Raw genomic sequence first — 27,782 nt, 5'->3', positions numbered from 1 at the left:
TGACACTTTACAACCACAACAGAAGGAGGGACCGTTTTGCTGTCTTTTCCCCAGCAGCGCAGTCTCTCTTGGGAGCAGGAGACAGGAGAGAAAAAGCCACCCTTTGGCTGGAAATGGCCTCTCTTGTTAAGATCCGAGTGGTTATAGTGGAGTGCCTAGAACACAGTACAAGTTTGGTGTCACATCTAGGCTCAAATCCACGTTCTGCCAGATACTATCTGTGTGCTCTTGTGCAAGCCCTCATGTCATCAGGAAACTGGAAATAACACCTACCTCAGCCCGGTCGTTGTGAGGATTCAAACAGCTTTTTCCTCTTGGTGTTATTATTATTTGCAGAACGTGGTGTGAAGAGGGCTGTGGATGTCGTGCAGTCCTCACAATGACTCTTTGATGTAGGTTGTATCACCTTAATCTTTGGTTTTAGGCGGTTGCTGGTTGCTCCGAAGATGCTCCTGGAGCCTGTGGGAGGCTGCCTTGAAGCTGTGCTCGCTTGAGTCCCGTCTGGGGCGTATAGCTCTATGCGCCTGTGCCACAGGAAGGCACCAGAGGGCGCTCGCGTCCCCACTCTGGGCCCATGCTGAGACAGGGATGGGAGGTCCCCAGCCCCAAACTCCGCTTCCCACCGCCGCCCTGCTCTGTGTTCAGACTGATCTCTGTGGCATTTTCTGGGATGGAGTGTAGTCTTCAGAAGGTCCCTATTTGGGGATATGGGGCTAACTAGCCCAAGGGGCCCTGCACCGGAAGGCCAAGGAGGGCAGTATTGGTCTCTGTCCCCTGAAAGGGTTCCTTGTGGCAGGGGGCTCATGCAAGGCCAGAGGGCACAGGGGAGGGAGCCAGGCTGTTTGAGCAGCTTTCTGTGTGCCCTACCCCCACCCTTCACACCCCCTGTTACCTCCCTGGACCACATGTCCCACACCCCCACATGCACCCATTGGAGGTAGGGATACAACTCATGGCTAGGCAGGGCTGTGCCTGACCAGGCATGACTCTGGGTTGAGGAGTATCTGGCATTTGTTCTCCAGAGATTCTTGGGCTCCCACCTGCCTCTTGCTTACTTCAGTCTCCCCCAGAGAGTTGACTGGGGGTGGGGGTGGGGGTGGGGAGTCCCTCTGTGTGCCCCTCAATGCACAGAATTGTCCTTGACTTTCCCTTTGGGTTTCATGGAAGGTGTTGGGAGGTAGGCTCATAGACCCCTAGGGGCCCCTCCCTCCAGCTCTAAGATACATAGCCTCTCATTAGAGCAACAGCCTTACCCTCGCCCCCTTTCTCACACATTATCTTTATTCCTGGCTCCATCTAGCCTCCCCCACCCCCAGTCCAGAGCCCAAGTGGGGCCTTACCCCAGAAGGAGGGGCCCTCGGCTCGCCTTGGCCATGGCAGTGAGCCACTTCCATGCCAGCTTGAACCCACCCCCTTAGGCAAACAGGCCAGGGCACTGACCCCAGGCCCAGCGGACAGGGTGGCTATCCCGGCCAGGCCTACCTGCCTGTGCAGGGCAGCGGTGAGGGCCTCTCGGCCACCCACCCCCACCTACACCTCAGGCAGGGCCAATGGGTCTCTTGCTCCTCTTTTCCTCCCCGAAGGGGTGGGCAGGTCAATACCTGGCCCAGGGTCCTCTTAAGCAATTGAGCTCTCAGTGGCCCGTTGATGATTGACCAGGCCAGCCGGATACTTGGTCATCGAATGTGCATGTGTCTGGCAGGCAGAGGCCCTGGGGCCTCCAGAGCCCCTTGTTCTGGAGACTTGCTGTCTAGGGAGGGAGACCTGGGGGGTATTCACGGTGAGCCAGCCCGCCACTGGGCCACCCAGTTTCTCAGAAGCCACATTCCTTCCTCTCTCCCATTGGCCATGTGACAGCAGCAACTGCTTTTCCCTCCGGCTGAGCCGTTAACCATCCAGCTGCTGGTTTACTAGTTTACTCTCCACTTCTGATGCATTGGTCCCCTCCCTCCCTCATCCACTCATTCACCTGCCCACTTGCTCACCCACTGGGGGCTGTGGGACAAGTGGACCCACTTCTCCACTCACTCATCCCCATGCCTGTCCACTTGCTTTATCCACTCCCTCCCTCATCCGGTGAATGAACACCTCAGGTGCCAGGCCAGTGCCGGGAACAGCCAGCAAGGAAGTGCTAAGTGGTCAAGGGCAAGGCCTTCGGGGCCAGAGGGACCAGATGTGAATCCTGATTGTATTCTTTCCTAGACGGCGTGACTACGGGCACATTCTCAACATTTTTTTTTTTTTTTTTTTTACACTCTCAAACTTTTCTTTTTTAAAAAATTTATATATAGAGAGAGCACATGCATGAGTGGAGGAGAGGGGCAAAAGGAGAGAGAGAGAAAGACAGAGAAAGAGAATCTTAAGTAGGCTCCATGCTCAGCACAGAGCTGGAGGTGGAGCTCGATCCCATGATCCTGGAATCATGACTTGAGCTGAAATCGAGAGCCGGATGCTCACCCGACTGAGCCATCCAGGTGCCCATACACTCTCAAATTTCTGAGTGCCAGTCTTCTCATATAGAAAACAGAGACCCCATGCACCTTCCTCCCCCCAGAGTGGATGTAAAGACTGGCTTCAGGATGAATTAAAGTGCTTGAACCAGAGGCCAGGAAATGGGGCTGTGGTTACTGGGCCTCTCGGTGGCCATGTCTGGCTCTGGGGACTGTACTTGGCCTATTTCCCCACGGCTACCCCATCTCATCCCTGCCTTTCAGTCAGGCTATGCTCCTTGGGCAGGTGGCCCCCACGCCCAGCCTTGACATGGAAGGCGATAATCACTGCCTTCCCACGCACCCCTTCCCTCTGCCTTCTTGCCTGAGGGGCACTCTGGGGTTGTATCAGGTCAGCCAAGACACCTGGAAGATCTAGCTCCCTCCTTCCCTTTTTGCTGCCAAGTTCGCCATGACAGCTGTGGGGTGGGGACGGACCTAGAGCATCTGATCGCTTGAGGGGGTCATTTCAACTCCCGTCTGAGGCCCATACCTGGCCAGGACTCAGCCCCAACCCCAATCCCTTCCGCAGGCTTGGTGTGGACTGTTCCCTTCTGCTGCTCTGGGGGCTCCTTGGGGGCAGAAGGTGCTTTCTGGCTGCAGAAAAACTGGCTGAACTGGAAGGGTTAGCTGGGGCGGGAGAGGGGAGAGGGACAGGAGCAGAGTTGAAGTGGCCTCTGTCTGAGGGATTCCTTCCCCTCCCCCACCCCTCCCCCACCCCCACCCTCCAGCAGCCTGGCCAGGAGGCTGCGTGTGTTGTGCTAGCCTTGGCTGGGGAAAGCGAGTAGAACTGTGGGTGTGGACTCTGGAGTAGGTCAGACCAGAATGCAAATCCTCCGCCAGCCCTCTGACATCGAGCAAAGCACTGGTAAAAAAATCTCAGGGGTTTAAGACATGCGCTGCGCGTGAAGTGCTGAGCATGAGCCTGGCACCTGGGAGGTGCTCTGTCATCAGGGGATGCCACAGGGGGCAGTGGCAGCTTGGATGTCCCCTGGCCACTTGGCTCAGCCCAGCACCCCTACGACTGCCTCCTGGAGCCTGTCATGGGCTCAGCCCGTCCTCACTGGCACCTTTAGGGGAGCTTTCCTTGCTGGGAAAAGCCTTCTGCATCCTGAATGGGGTTGCCGGTGGGGGGTAGGGGGTTAAGGAGCCCACAGCCCACAGGCCCGTGTTTTCAGGCTAATTTACTGAATGGACCTGCCTTGGGGGATCGATTCCAGTCTAAAGATGGGCTCAGCTGCGGGATCCACGCAAACACACGTGCACCCACATTTCAGCTGCAGCTGCCCACGCGGTTGGGGCCTGGCCTCTGGGCTCCTCGCCCCCGGCCATGGGGTCATTCCTAGTTTGCTTAGTTGGATTAGTTCACTCACTTTTAAGCTTCTAAAGAACAGGGACTATTTTTTTCTTTAAACTTCTGTATCCTCGTTGTCCAGCAGTGTGACTGGCACTGACTGAATGGAATGAATGGCCACTAGGCAGGGTCAGAACGGGGTCAAGGGGGAGTGAGTACCATTTCTCGCTTGGGTGTGGAGTGAGCCAAGGTGGGCATCCCAGGCGGGCGTTCTAGACTCCTGTGCACTGCCTGCCCTGGTGCCTCTGTGCTGAAGGGAGGGACTCTGGCAGACCCAGCCTGTGTGCAGCCTTCTTCAGTGAGGTCAGGGATTTCCTAGGCCCTGTTCCTTGGTCTTAGCACCTGCTTTCGATTTGGGGGCTGGCACCCTCTTCAGAAAGGGGCTGCTTTAAAGGCCTGGCATAGATAAAGTGCTTAACACACGCTCGTGCATTGAGGTACCCGCAGCTCTGCCTGGGGAGCTGGCTGGGGAAAATGCTCACGACGTGGCCTGCCCACCAGGCTAGCCCCAGGGCTGAGTCACCACCCAGCCTCATGACCCAGTTGAGAGGGAGGGCTTGAACCCCATGAGTGCCCTCGCCTGTGGTTGGCCAGGAGCTGGAATTTCCCCTGAGGAGGTGGCCTCTTCAGCCATGCTCTGGCCTTGCCTGGAGCAGGGTGACTGGAAGGCCACCTTGCCCACGCCTGTGAGCCTGTACTGAGAAGAGACCAGGTCACAACGGGGGGCGCCAGCATGTGCCAGCAGCAGCCCTCCTCTTGGGACAGTAGTGCCCGGGTGCCAGCCCTCTGGGGAGCAGGCCTGCTCGAATGCATGTTTCCACAGCGGGAACTCAGGCTGCTGTCAAATCCCAGTCGGCCACAGATGGGCTGTGACCTTTGGGTGTTGATTATTTGCCCTGAGTCTGTTTCCTCATCTGTAAAATGGAGGTGCTTACATACAATGGAGCATTATTCAGCCATAAAAAGAAGTGGAATCCCAGCCCGTGCCTGAGTGTGGATGAACCCTGAAAACACACTAAATGAAAGAAGCCGGGCCCCAAAGGTCTGGGTATATGGAGTATCAGAAGAGGCAAATCCAGAGAGACAGAAAGTAGACTGGCAGTTTCCAGGGGCTGGGGGGTAGGGGGCAGGGGGAGCAGCTGCTTAATGGATAGGAGTCTCCTTTTGGGGTGAAGATGATTCACAACCAGATAGGGGTCCGGGCCGCACAGCTTCGCGCACATGCTAAATGCCCCCGAATCGTTCACTTTAAAAAGGTTCGTTTTCTGTCATGGAAGTGTCACCTCAACAAAAATGATGGGGTTGCGACTGCCCCAGTAGGTGGCTGGGAGGATCCAGAGAGAAGGTGTATGTGAGGCGCTGGCTGGAGGAGATGAGGGCAGGTGGCTGAGGCTGGCATAGCCCCTCTTCCAGGGGAAAGAGGGGACTTCAGTGGCCGCTTCAGCAGCTGTGGTCGCGGTTCCCATGCTGCCGAGCCAGGCTCCGGCCTCCGATTTGCCGGACAGCTTTGGGCTGACCCATCAACCCCGGTGCGTTTCTTTTTTTTTTTTTTTTTTTTTTAATGTTTTTTTCAACGTTTATTTATTTTTGGGACAGAGAGAGACAGAGCATGAACGGGGGAGGGGCAGAGAGAGAGGGAGACACAGAATCGGAAACAGGCTCCAGGCTCTGAGCCATCAGCCCAGAGCCCGACGCGGGGCTCGAACTCCCGGACCGCGAGATCGTGACCTGGCTGAAGTCGGACGGTTAACCGACTGCGCCACCCAGGCGCCCCTCGGTGCGTTTCTTAATCTGCTCATACCTGCTTCTACCCGCCTTGGAGAGTGTATGTGACCACTGCGTTCGGCATGTCACCCCCGTCACATCCCTGTGTCCCATCTCTCGTCATCTTCACAGTGCACACCGTTGCCGGGCAGTGTATCAGGAATCTCCTGGTTCTTGTGTTTCTTGTGTGTCTTCCATATAGAATGTGAGTTCCACAGGAAGAGATCCTTGATCTCTTTGGCTCACGACTGTATTTCCAGCGCCCATTGCCTGGCACCTAGTAAGTGCTTGATAACTGTCTGTTGATTGAACAAATACACGAATCCTCATTCTTTACACAGTGGGTGCCAGGTGCTGCCTGTACTAAGTGTTGTCGGTGAATAGCTGTGAGGTCCAGGCTATCCTTATGCCCACTTCGCAGAGGAGGAAGCTGAGGCTCGGGGACACGATGTAGCCACTGTGGAGGTGGAATCTCCACCCAGCAGCCTGGCATCCGAGTCCCCGCTGTGACCCACCCTACCCTAGGCTGTCCGCCTCCTGCCCTCTAAGCTCCTGGTCTAGAAGGCAACCTGGAACCTGGAGCATTCTGCCCCCTCAGCCAACTGGCACCTCCCACTCCCAGGACCTGGGCGGCCCCACACCCACCAGCCGGGAGCCTTTTTCTCAGGCTCACAACCACCTCAGCCCAGCTACCTTCCCTGAGAATCTCTGTCATAAAGAAGGCGAGGCCCTGATCTGGCCTGTCTCTCCACCCCCGGGCCTACCTCACCCAAGGGAACCTGGGTTATAAATATGGGGGTCACGCCTTGCATTTGTATTAAGCACCTTTCATCTGGGGAGCTCCTGGCTGTGGGGAGGCTAATTAGCTGCTCTCTGGGAAGAGTGAGTAAGAGGTGACGTCCCAACACGGGCATTGGCTAACTAGACCCGGGGCTGGCCCTCCTGGGGAGAAGTGGGTGTGCCGTCTTGTCCGGCCGCTCACCTCTCCGCAAGGGTCCCTTTTCTCTGGCTAAAAAACGAAGGCCACCATTTATTGAGTGCTTACCGGGTTCCCAGGGCTCACTAAGCTCCTTCTACTGAAGGTACCCACTTGTACAAAGCACTGGGGGCCGCTGTGAAATGGTAACAGTAAGGCTCCCATGATCAAACCTCACTCCCTGCGGTACCTCGTGTAATGGATGAGAAGCCCTTAGCGCAGGACTTTGCGTGCAATAGGCACTTGGCAAATGGTAGTTAGTACTCTATCTTCAGAACGACCCCATGCGGTAGGTACTGTCCTGTCCTCATTTCTCAGATGAGGAAGCTGAGGCTCAGAGAGGTTAGGCCACTTGCTGGAGATCACACAGTGAGTTGGGAGCAGGGCGAGTATTTGAACTGAATTCGTTTGACTCTAAAGCTGCATGTATTTTTTCAGGTGTTCTTTCCTCCCTCCCCTTGAGGCTATTAACCCAAAGGCCTTCCTTCGCATAGTTGTAGGGTCACTGAGCAGGGGCTTCTATTCATCCATCCCTCTGACAGTGTGCTGCCAGGCTGGGCTTTGACCAAGACACCCGGGGGATCATCTAATGATGAGCAAACGGGGGAGGGCAGTGACTGTGCAAGCTCAGTATCTACCTGTTCTCCTCCTCTTCTCTGAATGTTGACCCTTCTGAAGAGGCAGGTCTCTGGGACCAGTTGTGCTGATCTGGTGTGTGTCGGGGGGGGGGAGCTGCTGTGACCCTCTGCCTGCCCCCCAGCTCTGCCCCTCCAGTCTCTGCCCCTCCACAGCTTCTCCCCGCTCTGCCTGCAGCCACACCCCTCATCCGTTCCTCCCCAGATCTCTCCCCTCCTCCTTCTGGCCTCAGTTGAAGGGTTTCCCCAGGGCGGTCTTCTCCAATAGCCCATCCCAAATGGAAACCAGTCCCCCTGACCAAAAAAAAGAAAAAAGAAAAAAGAAACCAGTTTCCCATGTATATATGTTCTTCGAATGCTTTATTTTCTTCCTTCACGGGAATTTGAAAACTTTTTTCAAATGGAATCTTGTATCTGTTTATGAAATTATTTGTTTAAAAAAGTCTATCTCCTTTGTTAGAGTAAGCCACACAAGGGTGGGAACTTGGTCATGGTCACTTCTTGTCCTCAGTGCCCAGCAAGTGCATTATATATTCAATGAGTGATGCCAGAATCCCCAGGAAAGGATGGGCAAACTGAGCTAGTTGGTCTGTAAATGTGGTCCCAGGACCAGTGGCAGCAGCAACCCCTGGGAACTTGTTAGAAATGCAAATTCTCTGACCCTGGGTGTGGGACCCAGCAACACGGGTTTGACCTAACTGGGGTGGGGGGGGGGGGTTCCTGGTGCATACTTAAGTTTGAGAACCACTGGAGCAAGCAAGTCCCCTGCTTTTCCATCAGTGTGCACTGTGGCAAGGGGCAGCTTGGGCCGCCTGTAAGGAGAACCGCGGGTGAGCAAGGCCACGTGTTCAAACGTAGCAGAGGGGCAGCCCTTCTTTAAGGAGATAAGCCCGGAGAGGGGATCCACGCCGGCCCTCGCGCGCTGTTTGGCCGGCTGGCCACTGGAGGGCAGTGCGACCACGTTCATGGCGCCCCTGCGAAGGCGGCCGGCGGGAGCGGGAGCAGCCCTCGGAGGCCGGCCGGAGACCAGCTGGGGTGGCTTCAGCCCGGGGCGAGGAAATGCTGGGAGAGCCGGTCCAGGCAGCGGCCTCGGCCCTTCGTCCCCAGGCTCCCGGTCCCCCGCGTTCCCAGGGGCCGAAGGGCACAGCCACGCACAGCCCTGGTCCTAGCCTCCCCGACGACGGACCTCCCTGCCTCGCCGTCCGAGGCCGGCCTGGAGGCGAGTCTGGCTCGCCTTGGGCCTGGAAGGTTCTGCGGGACTGCAGGACACGCAGGGGAGGAGATACCGTCAGGCCGCCTGGGGCATAGCGCCAGAGAGGGCGGCGGGACCTTGACAGCCTCCCCAAGGCAAAGGGCAGCCTCCCGCGTGACCCCTCCGAAGTGCAAAACAAGTCGGCCATCTTGGCGGCCGCTTAACCCCCTCATGGCCGGGGGGCAGCGGACTCAGGGCCCCGGAGCCCCGGTCGCCGCGGGAAGGAACATTCTAAGAACTTCAGGAAAGCCTGATGCCCTGACATCTTCCCCAGGGATGTTTGGAAATCCCATCCCACTAGCAATTCCAAAAGCCAGAGCTTTTGTAAGTGAATTGGATTCTTTGCAGGGCACCCTCTTTCTTCTTGCCCCGTGTTGAAAGAGCATGAAGTCAGAGGCAGTAAAGTGGCTCCTACTGGTCAGCAGGTGTTGGTCTGGCAACCCGGAGTCAGGATCTGAGAGGAGTGTGTATCCAAGTGTGGTATCCTGTTGCTCACAGCATGAAGTGCCACTCCTTCCCAGATCACACGGGTGTCCAAGCCAAGGGTCAAGGACTGGCAGCCTGGGGCTGAATCTGAGTGGCAGTTTCCTTTCAGTCCCTCTCCACCCTGGGGACTTTCAATGCCATTCTGAATGCCGCTTGAGGAGCCACAGCCCCTACAGGCCACACCACTCCAGTTGTCTTATATCGGACCTGGTTCACATGTTGATATTGTCTGTCATTTGGTACTTCTCAGCATTTAGAATATTCCTTGTAATATTGTCAGCCCTGCAAGGTCAAGCTTAAATATCAGCTCCACCAAGAAGCCTTCCTCAGTTTTCCTCCCTCTGTTGCCAGCAGAATGTGGCCCTTCCCTCCTCTGCCCACCTATGGTACCATTCATTAGCCTTTGCCACCAGGACTCCCCTGTTCCCCCCCCACCCCCCTGCATCTTCCCCCACTGAATTGTGGGCACCAGGACAGGAGGGACCATGTGGTAGTTGGTAGTGGTCTTTGTGTCCCCTGTGGCACCTCACATACCAACAGGAAAGGGTTGTTGCAAGAGAATCCCTGAAATTATTGAATGGGTTTTGATGTTGGAAACAAAGTTGCCAAGAGTTTTGAACCTTGGGCGAAGTGGAATGGTGTTTTCTTAAGCCCTGTAATGAAATCCTTTTGTGTTTTTAATTGCTTTAAGTTATTTTTAGTGGAAATGTCAGGGCGCCATAGGAACAAACACCATGGGTCTAAGCTTGATCAAGAAGACTAACTACTGAGCCCTGTGATGTTGCTTCCTCTGTGTGGCCTTGGGGTGGGAGCCTGGGACAAGGTTGCCAGGCTGCAGGTCAGGCCCCAGGGGCCAGCCAAGAAAGGTCTACGCTGGACTTGAGGTCATGATTTCAGGCTGAGATCTCCAGAGGAGGTAGAAAAGAAAGTCTTAGAGGAAGCTGAAGCCAAAAGAAGACTCCTTTTTCCTTCCAGAAGAATAAGCCTAAGTTACTTCATGAAGGACTCCAGAAAACCCCTTTCATGCCCCACCCACAGATGATTTGCTGAACGCTCATTAAGGGGAAAACAAAGAGGTGGTTTTGTTTATTTATTTAAGGGGAAAAATGAATGAGCTGTGACAAAACAATCTGAAACCAGGCCCCTCCGAGACCTGGGCTTTCACTTCCTTGATGGGAAGTAAAACAGAGAATCGAATCCCCCTCCAAATAAAAGTGAAGTTAATAATCAGACAGCTAGAGCCCTGGCCACATCCTGTGTCAGCTCCCTCCCTCCCTTGGCTCACTGTTTATAGCTGCAAAGCCTCCCTCCCAAAGCCCAGCGTCGGTTTAACTCTTTCCTTCCCATCCCAGAGAAGCCCAACCCTTGGGTGCAGGTCTGGCCTCCGCCAGACTGGCTCTCCCTGGGCCTGTCCCCCACCCCCCTCCGTGGGCCTGTCTCCCACAGGGCAATCAGCCTGCCTCGAGGCCTCTGGCTGATGAGTTTAATACGCCCTGCTTTCCAACTGAGTGATGTTTTCTGTGTGTCCGACACAAAAACCAAAGAGGCCACAGGAGGGCTGCACCTAGTCAGTATCCCTTTCCGTCTCCACCCATCCAGGGAAACACTAGGTAACATTTCTACTCCAGACTCAGGGCCTCTGCCCCATGCAGCCTGCATAGCCTGGTGGTCTCCGGGAGCTGCATTCTGATGGAAAAAAGCACAGCTCTTTGGGGTTTCTGATTTCCGTGGAGAAGGGTACTCTGTGCATGTCCTTGAGCCACTTTCTATGAAGATTTTAGGCCTCCTTCCACTACCTTCCCACCTTGTAGCACAGGTATTTCTTCCAGGAAACGAGGGGTTGTTGGTAGTGTGTCCCACTGGGCTGAGGAGGAACCCTTGCTAATATTTACTGAGGGCTTCTTCTGTCCAGCCATCACTGTAAGCCCCAGCTCTGCCCTATAGAGCCATCTGTTATCCTCATTTTACAGAGAAGACTGAGGCCCAGAGGGCTGAGTACCTTGTGCTTTGGTACAGGGGGGGAAATAGCAGAGCTGGGCTTCAGGCTCAGGCCTTGTGGCTCCAAAGGCTGTGCTCTTGGCCTCTACACTCAAGGTCTCATGACAGAGAGTGCTCTCTTCTCTGGAGCCAGGGGACTTTCAGAGAGCTTAGAATAACCCCATGGATGCATTTCAAAGTTCCCAGAGCCCAAGGACTTTTTGAGAGTGTTAAACTTTTGTGTAGGGCACCCTCCCTCCCTCCGTTCTGTTTCTTCCTAGGGTAGAAGGTGCAAAGAGCATGCAGCCGCGTTGGGTGGACGGTGGTGTCAAGGAGAGACTAGGGCACGGAGCAGGTTGGGATGGGGCAAATACTTTCAGCGCTTGGCAGGAGGTTGTAGAGCCAGAATCTCAAGGCTTGGGGTGGCTGCTTTCTCAGTGACAGGACTACCTTCTGCTGTGTCCCCTGTCCCTTCCAGTCCTGTAGCCCTCACCTAAAGTCACAAACACCCACTCCTGGCTGGTACCTGTCTCTAGAAAGCCACTTATCAGTTGCCTGGGGACAAGTGGCAAAGACTTTCGAATTGGCTCTGTGGGCCACCTGCCTCTCCTGGGATCCCTTCCTCTGGACACCATGGCTACCTAGATTCATTCTTGGAAGGGTGTCGGTGGTCCAGTCACCTTGACCAACCACTTGGCACATCCCTCTGACCTGGGAGGGTGTGTTCTGCTGCCCTTTGGGGTCTGGAGGCCTCCATGCTGCTTGCCTATAACAAGCTGGGAAGGTTCCAGAAGCTCCCTGTAGCGGGGAGCTGGTGAGCGCAGGATCTGCTGTCCATCTGTACCCTGAGCTACCTGCCTCTGCGATTGGGAAGGAGATGATCGGCTGTATACCTGCCTGCTTAGGATGCGTTTTGCCATTCAAAGCCACGGCCTGGAGTGGGGAGTGCCCTATTCCTCATTTTCCAACTCATTCTTCAACCAGAAAGCGGTGAGGGCTCCATCCCAAGTGGCCTGTTCTTCCCAGAGCAGGGGTGGCCCCTCGGGGGATGGAGAGGACAGCAGGGGCTTCTGTGACACCCAGTAGGATTCTTGGCCCAAAGAGGGCTCAGAGTAGGAATGCTTTGACTTTTATTTAATTCAGATGTTGAAGTGAAGCCCCTGCAGTTGCAACAGAACCCCTAAGGTGGTCGTGAGAGGCTAGAGGCTGGCATTTGTCGAAGACCCCTCAAATCAGACCCATCGTTTATCACTTAGGCACTTCACGCTCATGAATCTCATTTCGCCTCACACTCTAGCAAGCGGAGCATGCGTGACTCTCCCCATTTTCCATTCGAGGTTGGAGAGGTTGCCCACTCTTCGATAATAGCTCTCTACTGGCCAAAAAAAAAAAAAAATCATTGCGCTTTAAAACACACTGAAACCAACTGAAAGATAATTTTCACTGAGTTTAAAAGCAGTGCAAAATGAACACCAGCCTCTTCGAATGTTTCTTCCCAGCCTGGGAGGCCCTGAGGGACGGGACACCACTCTTGATTCTCATGTGTGTGTGTTGGGGGGGATGGGTGAAGGGTTTGGGGCGCTTTTCTGCCCCATGGATGCTGGTCTCCCTGCCTGTTCTCTAGTCCTCCCCACTCCTGGCAGGTCTCCCACAGGCTCATCTCATGTCCAAGAGCACATGTCCTCAGGAAGTAGATATCATGTTACAAGACCCAATAAGACAAGAATCCCCGAGTTAAGGTTTTTTTCAGCTTTTATGAACTGAAGACCTTTTATTATGGAAAATTTCAAACATATACAGGAAGAGACAGAGTAGTGTGATGAATCCCCATGTACTCACCACCAACATCACCAACTCTTGGCCAAGCTTGTCCATTTATACCACCGTCCGCCTCTCCACCTCCCATATAATATTGAAGTAAATGCTATATATCAGAGCATAGCATTTTACCTGCCAGTATTTCAGTATGTATCTCTAAATAAAAGGGCCTCATTAAACTTAGCCATATTGTCTTTATCTCACCTAGAAATTAGCAATAGTCCTTAAATGTTAACAAGATTCCATTTCGTGTTCACATTTCCAGCACATTTCTGAACTCTTTGCCTTTCCACTTAAAGAAAGAAAACTGGCCCTGAAATAAGAATGTCTCAGCATTTGGTCATATCCTCACAGTCTGGCTCCTGAAAGGGCAGATTTCTGAATTTGGGCAGAAATGCCTGGTCATGAAGTCTCGGAGGCCAGTGATCCCTTAGTAACCTTGCTCCCCCTACAGCCCTGGGCCTGGCCGGTGCTGTGCACCTAGTGGGAGCTAGTGCTGGGTTTCATGTAAGGGTGAACCCATGCAAGGGTGGAGATGCAAGGAGTTGAGCTAACGCAGCAGGACTGGAGTGCAGCCCCCACGCTCTGAGTGGCTGTCCTTGGCTCTCCATGCAGTGCTCCACCCGCCAGCTGCCTGGGCTTCCTCTGGGACCCTCTTCTCTCTCTTGCTTGGGATACTTGACTGTGTTCCAGTGACTCCGTGGAACCCCACTTGGTGGGGCCTCCAGCCCTCTCCTTAGTCTTGCCAATTTGCTGCTTAACATACAGCAACAGTTGACTGGGGGGGGGGGGGGTTGATGGGAGGGAGGGGGGCTGCTCACATGTGCCAAGCGCCTCGCTCATCTGTCCTCACAGCAGCAGCCCCGGGAGATCAGGATTGCTGTCATTGCCATTTCATAGTGGAGGAGACTAAAGGAGGCAGGTAAGTGCCTTGCTCGCCTAGGAAGTGGCAGTGAGGGGTTTGAATGGGGTCGGCCCGCACACTGGGCACTCTTTGCTGCAACATCGGTTCCCAAATGTTGAGACTCATCTGGCAAACTGCTAGGCAGCTTGGCCTAGGACCAGGCACTTACCCTTTTGAGGACAAATCTCAACAAGTTAGGATCTGCAATCACCATGCGCTTTCCCCTGCAATGTTCACATCTTCCAGAACAGATATAGCATGACTTATTATTATACACACCCTTATTAGGAGATTAGCTCAGTTGAATGGAATAAATTTTAGGTCATTCAGCCTCTAATTTCCTGGTTTGTCTTTTTTCATGGTTAAATAATAGTTTGAGTCACAGATTATACGACTGTGGCAGGTTTGAAGGTTAGGAGGGATGAGAAGAAACCGGCTTGAGTATCTAAGGCTACAACCTAGACATCCCTTCTGTCCATTGTGTCACATCCCTCAGTTTTTGAGCGAAGAAAAATACGACTTTTGGAACGTACAGAACCAGGGTCAAGCACTTAAGAATTCTTGGGGAGAAGGGCTGGTGCAAGAACCGTTTTCTTTGTCCTTGTCAGTCAGAGTTCAGCCTGTGTGGCTTCCCCTTGGCTGAACTTTGGAGGAGCAGTTTCAGGGGGCCTGGGGAGGCTCAGACCCCCGTCCATCAGGAGCCTGCCACCCCCACTGCAGACAGCCCCAACGCTGGCCGCTAAACCAAACTCACTTACTTCCTCTGCTGCTTGATTTTGCCTTGTTTTGTTTTTAGCCTTTCTCCCTACTCCTGCTGCCCTAGAGAAATGGAAGAGTGGGCAGAGGGGGAGTGATAACCTAAGGGAAACGAACGACCTAAGCAGACACAGACGAGAGACACTGGCTGACTCCAGAAGAGAGAGAGGCAACACAAGGCTGAAAGGCCAAGCCAACAAAGGGAGAGGAACCAGAATCTTCTGCCGGTGCTCATGGAGTTTATGAATACAAGGCATTAAAGGTGAGCTTCAAGGAGCTGTTTGCCAACCCAGCAATGGGAAAACTGTAGCTATCTTTAGGTCCCCTTGGGAATGCCTGGAAACTAAATCATCTAAGTTGTTTCCAAAAGTTGCATTTGCTGGGACTCCTCTGGTTTTGCATAGAGTTGGGGAGGCCCCTGCTGTTCCAGGAGCCCCTCTGTTCCAGGTTAGCCCTGGTCCACAGAGAGGTGGCTGGGGTAAGAGCCCCTCCCTGGAGGACGAAAAGCTGCATCACAACCCAGTGCTTCTCCCACCACAGGGCTCCTGCTGCTCAGATCCTCCAGTGGGCCCTCCAGGGGGCACCATGATGGAAGCCACCAGAGTCTGGGGCGGACTGGAATGCTTTCCCGCCTTGCCCCAGGGAGATGAGCTCTACCCCTGAAAAAGAGCAACAGGGGAGGTGCACCGGGGGAATTGTAGGAAAAACACCAAAGGGAGGAAAGCTTGTTTTCCTAGGATTGTCCTTTGCTCTTGTTGGAAGGCTCTGAAATCAACAAGACTCAGAACATTAGGAGTGTGGCTGGTTGAGGGTCAAAGCAGTTTTAAACTCACTGCTGCCTCTGTCTCTCTCATTTTTTATTTTTTTCTGGTGTTGTTTGCTCTCCCATTCTTCTCTCTTTTCAGCATATTTATAACCGCCCCCCCCCCTTCTTCTTCATTCTCAATTCCCTTCCCCACCCCAACTTTGCCTTCTTAGCATAATTTTTCTTTCTTTTTTGGCTTCCCTTGTTTTACATCTGGATTCTCGGACCGTTTATTTTGTCTGTTTCCTGAGTTCCCCTCCTCTCCTGTTTCTTAAGAGTCCTTCCTCTCCTTTTCCTTCAGCGTCAGTTCTTTCCCCTAAAGCTTTCCTTGGGCCACACAGGCTTTTATTCTTGCTCATCTGTTTAAGCAGTGCTGGCAAGAAGGAGGCCACAGCCGGCAGGCAGAGCCATGGCGGCAGAAGAGGACCTGAGCATCTGAAGATTCTCACCGCAGCCCTGGTGTCCCTGGAAGAGGAGCTCCCTTCTGGAGAGGGAGGGCTGGGGACAGGGCTGCTCTCCCCCTGTGAGGGTTGACATCGGCTGCCAGGCCCCGGGCTGAGGGTTGGGGCAGATGGTGTTTCCTCCACGGTGTGTGTGGGCCTGGGCCCCACTGCTCAGGGAGGCAGTGGAATCCGTCCCTCTCTGAGCAGACAGGTGGGGCATTCACCAGATTCCACCCTAAAGGCCGGAGCTCAGGGGAGGTGCGCGCACTGGGAATATATTACTCGCAAAGGGATGTGCTGTGGGGGGGGGGGGACTTGCCGCAGAGGGGGCTGCCTCTTGGAGGAGGCCGGGTGTCTTTAGACGTTCGCTCTCTGGCGGAAGACCGAGGCGGTTTTCCAGTAGAAGGCCTTTCCTTCCCGACACCCCCACTCCTGCCAGTGCGCGTTTTTGAAGGGGCACGGGGAATGCAAGTGGTGCCTGATCATTTCAGGTGTCTGAAAGGCTGTTGGCTGCTGAGGAGCAACACAAACCCCACCTGTGGGGGGCCTCAGGGTCAGCCCCATACTGATAGAAGCAGGTGGTGCTTCTCGATGGGCGCGGGCGCGGTGGCAGAGAAACCCAAGAAGTTGCAGCCGCGCCCCTCCTTGTCTGGAGTGATGGGGGAGGGAGGAGAGGCGCATCCTGGCTCTGCTCCCCAGCTGTCTGAGGCAGATCGACTGGAGTCCATCTGGCTGTCCCCCTCACCCCCCACCCCCGACCCAGGCTTGCCTCCCACCCTGGGACGTCAATGCCATTGGGTCCTGGCTGAGACCTTAGCGGCCTAGATGAGGGGCAGCTAAGTCAATGCACACCTGGGGCTGAGCTGCGTCCTGGGGTACCGGGGCCCAGGAGCACCAGGTGGACGTCCGTGGGGCTGCACTGTCTTTTCCTAGGCCCCGTGTGATGGTGGCCACGTGCTGTTCTGGAAGTGCCATCAAGGGCTCCCCCACCTTCTCCACACCTTGCTCTCTTGCCAGGTCCCATCCGTTCCTCATCACCATCCCTGTACCATGTTACTGCTACTTTGGAAAGGTATTGTTGATTATATAGAAGCTTGAGAGAAATCTTTGCCTATTTTATATTTTGCTTGTATTTCTAAGCCTTCAGCCCTAGAGTCCAAGTCTTGGGGCCAAGCATCCTTAAAAACTCTAGAACCATGAGCCCCAGGGGCCCACAAATCCTTAGGCCTGGGCCCTGTGGAGCTGCTCTGTCTCTGGTTGAAGGCAGGGCCTCCTTCCTGGCAGAGAGGCCTATCCTAGCCAGGAGGAATGAACGGTTAGGGGACTTAGGAGAAGGATGGTGAACTTTCTTTTAAGTTCTCCTCTCAATTCTGGCAGGAGGGCTGGGGACAAAGACCAGCCTCTTTGATGTAGGGGCTTGGGGTGTTGAGGGGGGGGGATTAGGATCCTCGCAGCCTCTTGCCCTTCCCACCTGAGCGCAAAGAGTAGGCTCCTACACTCTGCGGTCTCGGGGCCGCCTCGTTCCTGCCACCTCCCTCTGCCCACATAGCACGTTGTATAAATATTTACACCCCCAGGCTGGCAGGAATCTTTCTCTAGCCACTTCCCTGGTCTCTGGGAGAGCTCTTTCTCTCACTGAACAGCTGCAACAGATCTGGTTGCCTTTGGTCGGACAAGGGCAGGCCCTGGTTTGGGGGCCCGTGGTCCCCACAGGGTGGAGGGTGCATTTGGCAGGAGAAACTCATCTTGGGAAAAGTCACAGGGCTGTGGCAAAGGTCCATCCTCTCTCCCGCTGCCTATGGGCGACCCTCCAACAGTTGTCTGATCCCTGTTCTGGCTGGGAAGGTGAGTCCTGCTTCTCAAAGGAACAGCTCCCCAGGGCGGGGTTGGTCCCACTCCGGGCTGGAGGGATAATTCCAAAGCCAACTGGCTGGTGCTGGGACAAAAGAGAAACTTAGTTTCCTCGTGAGCACTTTACAGTTTGTGTCTGTAACCTTTATTCTCCCCGAAGCAGCCACCTTCCCCTCCCATCAGTGCCTGTTCAGTCTTTTGAACTGGGGGCTGGGGAGCGGAGAGGACGAGGATATGTCTGCCATCTTCCCTGGTGAGCCAGGAAGCAGGAGTTTGCCAAAGAACGAGGCTGGCATTTGTTGGGTTCCCATGGGCCGAGCACTGTGTGAGGTACTTCCCCATATTCTCATGTAATTATTTGAGTCATAAGCCTAGCAGCTTGTTCAGCACGTGTCTCTCCTCTTCCTGCCCTTAGACAGCGGGCCGCACAACAGCAAGTTCCCAGACACGGGGCCCTGTGTTTCTCTGGGCCTTTCGGTTCAGTGAGTACCTCTGAGAGCCAGCCGGCAGATACACATCTCACCTCGCTTCCTGTGCCTCAGTTTCTCCCACATCCGTGGGAGGTGATTAACCTGTGTTCCATAAAGCATTCCAAATTCAGACGAGAACAGGTGTTTAGAGAGCAACATGATGGTTTCACGTAACCCCTTTTTCTCCGTATGGGTGTAAGCGTGTGACAGGTATCAGGCACCGAGAAAAATGTGTGTTCAGTGCTTGGGGGGAGGCTGAGAAGGAAGACAGGATTCAAAAGACCTGGATTTCGTATACAAGAACCGCCCCCCCAACCCCAAATGCAAATAGCAGAGCCACAGAGGATGGGGTAAGGGATTGGGTAGGGGGTTCTGATGGGGCCAGGGACAAAGGCCCCACACTTGTGCCAGAAAGCAAGCAAGCAGGTTCCATCTCTCACTCCCACTCTCTTGGAATGTTAGGACCCCTTCTGGAAATGGGAGAAGAGTAGATGTGAAAGGTACGTGGGTGAGACTGCTTGGTATTCAGTGGGTAGAGAGCTACCCTCAGGTGAGGCGGGAGGGGGCTGGGTGGGCCTGCTGGGAGTGCACAGGGAGAAAGGTGGAAAACCACAGCTCAGAAGCCATGCAGCCGTGAGATGTTCCTGCTGCCTGCCTGCCTCCCCACCCCCAAAAGGTGAAACAAAACCCAAATGAAAGCCTGACCCGGCAGATATTAATACTCCAGAGCCAGGGCTGGTGTGCAAGCAGCCACCCCCCTCTTCCCCCTTGTGTTTCTATAAGCGGCTGAAATAAATTTAGCGAAACAACCCCACCCATCCGAGGGCCTAAGATTTCAGAGCAGTGTGACTCTTTACCCTGAAAGCCCCTGTTTTTCAGAGCCAAGAGCTTTTTGTTTAGATTCCCTTTTGGGAATAGAATGCTCTCAGTCTGAAATAATTATTTTATTGCGGTCATCTTTTCCTGATAGATCAATGCTTCGACACAGAATGGCTTGCTAGAAAGCTGCAGTTTCAAGTGGCCAACTCCATGGGGCTAATGCCTGGTTGGATCCACTGGGGTATTTATCGTCCAGTTATTCTTCACAATGTCTGAATGTTCAGCCAAGTCCCTCTGCTGTCTGTCATAAGGGCAGTGGTTATGGCTGGATAAGTTACTAAAGTAGAGAATTGTTAACTGTGTGTTAGCTACCGTTGCAGGCACTGAAGGTTGAGTTGAGAGCAGAGAGACTGCTCTCATGGAGTATACATCCTAGTGGGAAGGGAGATGTCAAAAAGTTAAATGACCAGGGGCACCTGGGTGGCTCAGTCGGTTGAGCGTCTGACTTTGGCTCAGGTCATGACCTCACGGTCTGTGAGTCTGAGCCCCGCGTCGGGCTCTGTGCTGACAGCCTGGAGCTTGGAGCCTGCTTTGGATTCTGTGTCACCCTCTCTCTCTGCCCACCCCCCCCCCCCACTCATGCCCTGTCTCTCTCTGTCAAAAATAAATAAACAACAACAACAAAAAAGTTAAACGACTGTAAAATAACCTGAAACCAATGTTGTACTTAATAGCCAAAGACTGAATGCTTTCCCCTAAGATTGGGATCAGGTGAGGGTGTCCACTCATGAATGCCTATTCAGTATCATACTGGAAGTCCTAGACAGGGCAATAAGGCAGGAAAAAGAAATGTAAGGCATGAGATTGGAAAGGAAGAAATTAAGCTGTTCCTATTTGCAGACAATTGTCTATGTTAAAAACACATACACACAAAACAAAACTTAAGGAATCTACCAAAAAAACCTTCTTACAACTAAGGTGACTTTTCTAAGATCACAGGATACAAGGCCAATGCACAAAAAACTGTATTTCTATACACTAGTCATGAAAAATTAGAAACTGAAATTAAGAAAAAATATAATAGTTCCCCAAAGGAGGGAAATACTAGGTATAAATCTAACAAAACGTGTAGGATCTATAGGCTAAACACTACAAAGGGGTGTCTGGGTGGCTTGGTTGGTTAAGCATCCAACTTTTGTTCTCAGCTCAGGTCTAGATCTCGGGGTCATGGGCTCCACGCTGGGCAAGGAGAGTACTTAAAAATACATACAAATAAAAACTATAAAACACTGATTCAAGAAACCAAAAACCTACATAAATAGACATACCATGTACATGGATTAGAAGACTCAACATGGTAAAGATGTCACTTCTTCTTGAATTGATCTATAGGTTTAATGCAATTCTAATAAAATTCCCAGCACAATTTTTTTGGAAGATACAGACAAGATGATTCTGAAATTCATATGAAAAGGCACACTAATGAGAATAATTTTGAAAAATAAGAATAAAGTTGGAGGAATTACACCACCTGATTTTAAGACTTCCCATGAAGCCACGATAACCGAGACAAGTGTAGCACTGGCAAAAGAATGGACACACAGACCAGTGGAACAGAATAAAGAGACCCATACAACTATGACCAACTGATTTTTGAATAGGCGCAAACAATTCAATGGACAAATGATAGTCTCTTTAATAAACAGTGCTGGGGGGGGGGGGTGGTGGCCTGAGTTGCTCAGTTGGTAAGCATCTGGCTCTTGACCTCAGCTCAGGTCATGATCTCACAGTTCGTGGGTTCCAGCCCTGCATGGGGCTCTGCGCTAACAGTGCAGAGCCTGCTTGGGATTCTGTCTCTCTCCCTTTCTCTGCTCCTCCCCATCTCGTTCTCCCTCTCTCTTTCTCTCTCTCTCTCTCTGTCCCCTCTCTCTCTCTCTCAAAATAAATAAACTTAAAAAAAAAAAACCCAACAACAGTGTTAGGATTGAACACCCAAAGGCAAAAAAACAAACCTCAACCTAAATTTCCCATCATATATAAAAACTAACTCAAGATGGATCACAGATCTAAGCGTAAAGCGTAAAACTATTAAATTTTAAAAGAAAAAATCTTAATGCAGGGTCAGGTAAAGAGTGTGAGATGCAACATTAAAAGCATGATCTACAAAAGAAAAACTGAAAAAAAGTCATCAAAACTGAAACCTTCTGCCTCTGTGAAAAATATTTTGCTCAGAGAATGAAAAGCTAAGGTGCAGACTGAAGAAAATATTTGCACATCACATATCCAACAAAGCAACTGTATCTCGAATATATAAAGAACCCTCCGGGTGCCTGGGTGGCATCCTGCTCTGTGATGACAGCATGGAGCCTACTTAGGATTCTTGCTCTCTCCCTCTCTCCCAATAAACGAATAAACGAACGAACAAACAAACAAACATTTTAAAAATAAATAAATAAAATAGCTTAAAAAAAAAAAAGAGGGGCACCTGGGTGGCTCAGTCGGTGAAGAGTCTGACTTCGGCTCAGGTCATGATCTGGCAGTTTGTGAGGTGGAGCCCTGCATCGGGCTCTGTGCAGATTTTGCTTCAGATTCTGTGTCTCCTTCTTTATGTGCCCTTCCCCCGCTCGCGCTCTGACTCTCTCTCAAAAATAAATAAACATTAAAAAAAAAAAAAAGAACTCTCAATACTCAAGAGTGGGAAAACAAATAACCCAGTTTAAAAAATGGGCAAGACCTGGACAGATATTTCACCAAAGAGGACATACACATATAGCAAATAAGTACATGAAAAGATGTTTAACATCATTAGCCATGAATGAAATGCAAATTAAAACCATAATGAGATACTACCACACACTATTGGAATGACTAAAATAAAAAATACGGACAATTGTAAGGCTCGGTGTCGGGGTGTGGAACAACTGTTGCTTACATGTAACTTACATATTGCTGTTGGAGATGCATAATGGTATATCCACTCTGGGAAACAGTTTGGCAGGTTTCTTTTTAAATGGTATTTATTTATTTATTTATTTTTTTTTTAATTTTTTTTTTTTTCAACGTTTATTTATTTTTGGGACAGAGAGAGACAGAGCATGAACGGGGGAGGGGCAGAGAGAGAGGGAGACACAGAATCGGAAACAGGCTCCAGGCTCTGAGCCATCAGCCCAGAGCCCGACGCGGGGCTCGAACTCCCGGACCGCGAGATCGTGACCTGGCTGAAGTCGGACGCTTAACCGACTGCGCCACCCAGGCGCCCCATAAATGGTATTTATTTATTTTGAGAGAGAGCATGCAAGCAAGAGAAAAAGAGAAAGAGAGAGAGAGAGAGAGAGAGAGAGAGAGGGAATCCCAAGCAGGCTCCATGCTGTCAGTGCAGTGCCAGACTCAAGGACTGAACTCACTGTGAGATCATGACCTGAGTGGCAATCAAGTGTCGGAAGCTCAACGACTGAGCCACCCAGGCGCCCCAGTTTGGCAGTTTTTAACATAAACTTCCACATACACTTACCATTTGACCCTGCAATCCCACTCCTACTTATTTACCCTAGAGAAATAGTCACCGTGTTCACAGAAAAATCCGTACACAAATGCTACTGCAGCTCTATTCATCAGGGCCCCCAACTAGAAATAATCCAATGTCTTTCAACAGGTGAATAAACAATGGTGCACCCATACAGTGAAACAGTATTCTTCAACAAAAAGGAATGAACTAGCGATACATGCAACAACATGGATAAATCTCAAAGGTTTTACATTGTGTGAAATCATACATCCTATATGATTCTATTTATATGGCATTCTGGAAAAGATGAAATTACAGTATAGGGACCAGATCGGTGGTTGCAGAGTGAAGGGAGGGGAAGCACATGACTACAAGGGGGTAGCATGAGGGAAGTTTTTGGGGGTGATGGAGCTGTTCTGTTTCCTGGTCATGGTGGTGATTAATCTATTCACATTAAAAGTCTGCATGCTAAGGGCGCCTGGGTGGCTCTGACTCTTGATTTCGGCTCAGATCACGATCCCAGGGTCCTGGGTGGAGCCCTGCATCAGGCTCTGCGCTGAGCGGGGAGCTTACTTAGGATTCACTCTCACTGCCTCTGCTCCTCTCCCTGGCTCCTGTGCTGTCCCTCTCCATCTCTAAAATTAAAAAAAAAAAAAATCTGTACACCAAAGATAGGTCAATTTTTCTGCATGTGAAATTAAAAAGAAAAAAAAAGTGACAGGAATGAGCATATAATTATAAACGGAAATAACTACTCTGAACGAAATGAACATTCCATGAGGACTTCAGAGAGGAGAGAGATACCTTGTCTTGGAGGGAGTGATGCTTGAGCTGGATTCTAAAGGATGATTTAGAATTTATTTGGGCCAAAGGAAGGTCAGTTCAGACAGAACTCTATTTCAGAGAAATAACAAGTGTCAAGGCCCTAGGGCAGAAGGAAGTATCCTTCATTTTCATCTGAAACTGACCAGAGCAAAGGGGGTGCCCTGGGGGGTGGGAGAAGTGGTGGGAGGGAGGGAAAGGGTATGAAAGTCCAGACTGGAGCAGTAAGAGAGTCAGACTGTGCTGGACTATGGGTATGGTTTTTATTCCAAGAAGGATGGGTAGCCAAGGTTTTTAGGCAAGTGTAACACAAGATCAGGTCTAGGTTTGGGGGGTTTTGTTGTTGTTGTTGTTGTTGTTTAAAGATTTTATTTTTAAGTAATCTCTACACCCAATGTGGGCTGGAACTCACAACCCTGAGATCAAGAGCGGTATGCTCCACTAAGACAGCCAGGCACCCTAGATCTAGGTTTTGGAAAAGATCACTTGGAGGGGCACCTGGGTGGCTCAATAGGTTAAGCGTCTGACTCTTGATTTCAGCTCAGGTCGTGATCTCATGGTTCAGAGGATTGAGCCCTGCGTCAGGCTCTGCATTGACAGCGAAGAGCTCTGTCTCTCAAAATAAATAAATAAACGTGAAAAAAAAAAAAACAAGAAAAGAAAAGAAAAAGATCACTTGGGCTGCCCTAAGAAGAAGGGTTTCAGGGAGAGTGGGGATAGAGCCTAACTAAGTATGCAGGGATCTTGGGAGTTGGAAAGAACCTCTAAAACTGGGTTTTTCAGTTTGGGTACCATTGACATTTTGGGTCAGATAAATTTTGTTGTGGGGGCTATTGTGTGGATGTTTAGCAGCATATCAGGCCTCTATCTTCTAGATGCCAGTAGCACTGACCTCCCCACCTCCCAATAGTGACAACCCAAAATGTATCTAGACATTGCCAAATGTTCATGGGGTGGGGGTGGGGGGCAAAATCATCCCTGGTTGAGAACCACTGATCTAACATAATCAAATCCAGTGCTTCTGGGTTCATAATAGATTCACAATAGAATTATCTGGACAGCTTAGAAGATACAAATGCTGGGCCTCACACCAGACCAACTGAAGTGGAATCTTTGGAGGAGGCTGGACTGGGATGGGGTGGCGCAGGGCATCTGTATAGCTTTAAAAGCTCCCCAGGTAATTCTGCTCAGCGTGATATTCGAGTACCACCTGCCTAGTCTAATTCTCTCCATCTACAGAGCAGAATATGGAAGCCCGGAGTAAAGAATGACCTACTGAACTAGCGGCAGAGTAGCTCTAGAATCCAAGATTCCTGACTCCTCGACCAGTGCTCATTCCATTAGACTATGTCACCTCTTAACAGCTGCACAGAACTTGCCCTTGGCAAGCCATGGAAGCCCAGCCTTCCTGAATTACCAGCTCTGGCCTTCTGAACCTGGTAAGGGTGCCATCTCCCCTGATGGCAGAGCCCAAGGCCTCCCCCCTTCCTGTCACTCCTGGAGCCTCATCCATCCTTCTTCTATTCCCACAGCCGGGTTTAGGGTGACCAAAGTATCCTAATGGTTACAACAGCAGGTGCTGTAAAAGCTGGGAAAAAAAAAATGAATTGCGTACCTACTCAGGACCTACTCCTGAGACCCAGGTAATAGAGCTGCCCTTGCCCTCCAGGAGTTGACAGGTCCAGTGGGAATAAACAGATAATTCCCATAAAATGGAGTAGAATGCTGGAGTGCCACAGGCTGCAGTGGGCCTGCTGCGAGAGAGGTATTTTGCCTGCTCTGGGAGCTGCGTGAAACCCCAGCAGAAGGAACCTCTTGAGCAAAGCCCCAGGGAGGGCTGTGCAGCAAACCTCCAGCAACTGCTAGAGTTTGGAGTGACTGGAGGGCAAGTGGCTGTTGGAGCTAAGCACTGGCTGGAAGAGTTTAACCTTCCCGACCACCCCAGAGAGTAAGTGACCTGCTTGAGGTTGTGCAACTGGTGACCAGATGGCAGAGTTGGGCTTCCCCTCAAAGTCTAGGTGGCTCAAAACTCCTGGGCTATCCTGTGTCTCTAGGCAGGCCCAGGCAAGGAAGGAGAAGGCGCAGAAGGGGTCAAAGTTGTTAGCTGACCATTTCACGGATGTTCATACTGAAGCATCCTTTTGCAAAGTGAATACTCCCCAAAATGTGTTTTGTGGTGTAATAAGGCCTCAAGAATGGTTTCGTTTACATACAATGGCTAGGCATATAAAAGGGTTCTGCTAGGGTTGAAACTAAGCACTTTAGCGGCCGTATTATCATCCATATTTTAGGGATGAGAAAACAGAAGCTTTGGTCACTGTTTTTAAAAGTCACACAGCTAGAAAATGGCAGGGCCAAGATTTGGATCCAGAATGGCCCAACTTCAACGTTTTGGACCACTGATTCTCAGACCTCAATGTCTGAGTCACTAGCAGGAAATTACTAGAAATGCAGATTCCTGACCCCACCCCAGAGCATCTGAATCCCCACCCAGACCATCTGATTCACTGGGCCTGGGTCCAAGCTCAGGAATCTGCATTTCACAAGCACTACAGGTGAATCTAAACCACATAACTCTCAGGCCGCACTTGGCCATACCTCCACCTCTCTCTAATCCAGAGACTTTACAGCTGTTCCAGGGTCTCAGGTGGCAGAGGTCCTGGGCGGGCGGGGCCCAATCCGAAGAATTTGGAGGTTTGTGCAAACGACCTGAAGCCATAGGGCTCTGCGATGGCTGATCGCGTGCTGCAACCGGGCCAGGATGGGATCCTAGGGAGGGGTGCCTTGGAGGTCGCTGTTGACGTGGCCAAGCCTGCTAGGGGCCTGGCACCCCACACGCTCACCTGCCGCGAGGTGCGCCCAAGGTCCAGAATGACCCATGAATACATCCGTCGCGGTTCCCTAATTTCGAGGGACTTTCACCTTCCTCCTTGAACAAAACCTAACACCCCAATCCAAAAATACCTGCCCAGCCCCTCCTCGCGAGGGGACCGGCTCCAAGTGCGCCAGGAGGGCCCTGATAGTCGGGCCTGGGACGGAGGATCCGGCGGATCGCCTCCCGGTCGGAAGCTGCAGTGCAGGCGGAGGGACTGTCCGCCTCTCGCGGCCCCGCGCGGGTAAGGAACTGGAGCGCGGACTGCATTGCTTAGGGGGCGGGGAGCTCGGCGGATGACTTTCGTCGGCCTTCCCGTCCGGGTCGGAGCTCACCGCCGCCATCGGGCACCTGCAGAGCCGGTCTAGTCGGGGCGGGCCGGCTCCGGCCCCTGGACTCTCAGCCCTCCTCGGCCCTGCTGGACGCCACTCTGCGGCCCGCCGGGTCAGCGAAGGGTTAAGGAGGCTCGCTCCCTCCCCTCAGCTCCCTCACCCTTGGAAAGTCCCCGAAATGACGTTTCAACCCAACAATTAAAAAAGAGTTTAATTATAGAGGCAGGCTCTGGGAGCTGGAACAAACTCGGTGGGTCGGCGGGGCCGGTAAACAACTCCGGAGCGAGCGGGCCAGGCTGGCCGCCGCCCCGCGTTGCCCGCGCCCCGGGAGCGGGGGAGGGGAGAGGCGGCCGGGAGTTGGAAAAGCGGAGGAAATTCGAGGAATCGGAGTTCTCTTGGGGGGGGGGGGTTGGGAAAAAAGACTTTTTAGCTAGCCTGCGGCTCCGGGGCCGCGTGATGGTGCTTCTAGCCAGTCCTGCAGCCGGGGGCGGGGGGGGGGGGGGGGGGGGACAGCGGGCCAGGCCTGGGGCCGGGCAGGCGGCCCCACCCGCTCCGGGTCCCCCTTCTCCCTCGCTTTTCCACCCCTCCTCCATCCCCCCAGCAGAGCTTCGCGAACCCTCCAGAATTAAAGACCAATGGGTCTTTTGGGGTGGGGGGAAGCAGATAAAAGGACGAAATAGCTTCACATCAGGACGCAGACTAACCTTGTGGTTTTAACGCGCAGCCTGCTCTGTCCTGAAATCTGGAACTCATTACCTCATCACCAAGAAACTGCACGACCCCCTCCCTTTCTTGGAGCTGGGTAAAGGAGCGAGCAAACACCCCTTTAAGAAAGAAACCTACACTTGAGTGATTTAAATTAAGGTGGATGGAAGTTATTTCCCTTTCTGGCGCTTGCCAGATTTCAAGAAAAGCTGAAATATGGGAGCAGGGGGAGGGAAGCAACAGGCGGCTGGACAGCAGCAGAAGGAAAGGCAAGGGGCAGCAGCCGGGTTAAAAATGGGGGCCATCAATTTAAGTCAGAGGAGCCAAATAAAAGCAGACCCGGCTGGGATCACGTAGGTTGGTGGTTGCAGCAAAAGTTCTGTGTTTCGCAAAGATGAAAAATAACCGGTTCCTAAAACAGTTGTGATTTGGAAGGTTTCCCTGGGTCTGCTCGGAGGTTGACGAATACACCAGAAATGCAATAAAAATGCGTGAGTGTGTGTGTGTGGGTGGGTGGTGGTGGTGAGAGCGCGACTCGAGCGCTCTGCTCCGCCCGCCCTGTCCTTTCCAAAGAAACGTGCTCATAATGGGGTGACCTAATTACATCGCAATGGAACCCGCTCTTAGCCACTCAGCGCACGGGGTTTCATAACAGACCCGGCCGCCTTGAGTGCTGGGAAGAAACGTGCGAGGGCTGAGGAGGCGGCCGGGCACGCGGGGAAATAGGAAAGAAACACAGCCCCGCGA

At 52.3% G+C, this 27,782-nt stretch overlaps 2 long non-coding RNA genes across 2 annotated transcripts; one reads left to right on the top strand and one right to left on the bottom strand.

Annotated features, from left to right (window-relative positions):
• Nucleotides 1-1,486, bottom strand: LOC123582311. The gene is made up of 3 exons (XR_006704308.1): nucleotides 1,341-1,486; nucleotides 274-459; nucleotides 1-155 (listed from the first exon to the last, which is right to left on the bottom strand). It is a non-coding gene; the product is annotated as an uncharacterized LOC123582311 (long non-coding RNA).
• Nucleotides 1,487-12,962: 11,476 nt separating this feature from the next.
• LOC123584042 lies at nucleotides 12,963-19,491 on the top strand. Its single transcript, XR_006705132.1, has 3 exons — nucleotides 12,963-13,673; nucleotides 14,452-14,673; nucleotides 15,588-19,491. It is a non-coding gene; the product is annotated as an uncharacterized LOC123584042 (long non-coding RNA).
• Nucleotides 19,492-27,782: the final 8,291 nt, after the last annotated feature.

This window comes from Leopardus geoffroyi, chromosome B3, assembly GCF_018350155.1.
Source record: "Leopardus geoffroyi isolate Oge1 chromosome B3, O.geoffroyi_Oge1_pat1.0, whole genome shotgun sequence".
NCBI classification, from domain to species: Eukaryota; Metazoa; Chordata; class Mammalia; order Carnivora; family Felidae; genus Leopardus; species Leopardus geoffroyi.
This window is presented reverse-complemented; position numbering and strand designations above follow the sequence as displayed.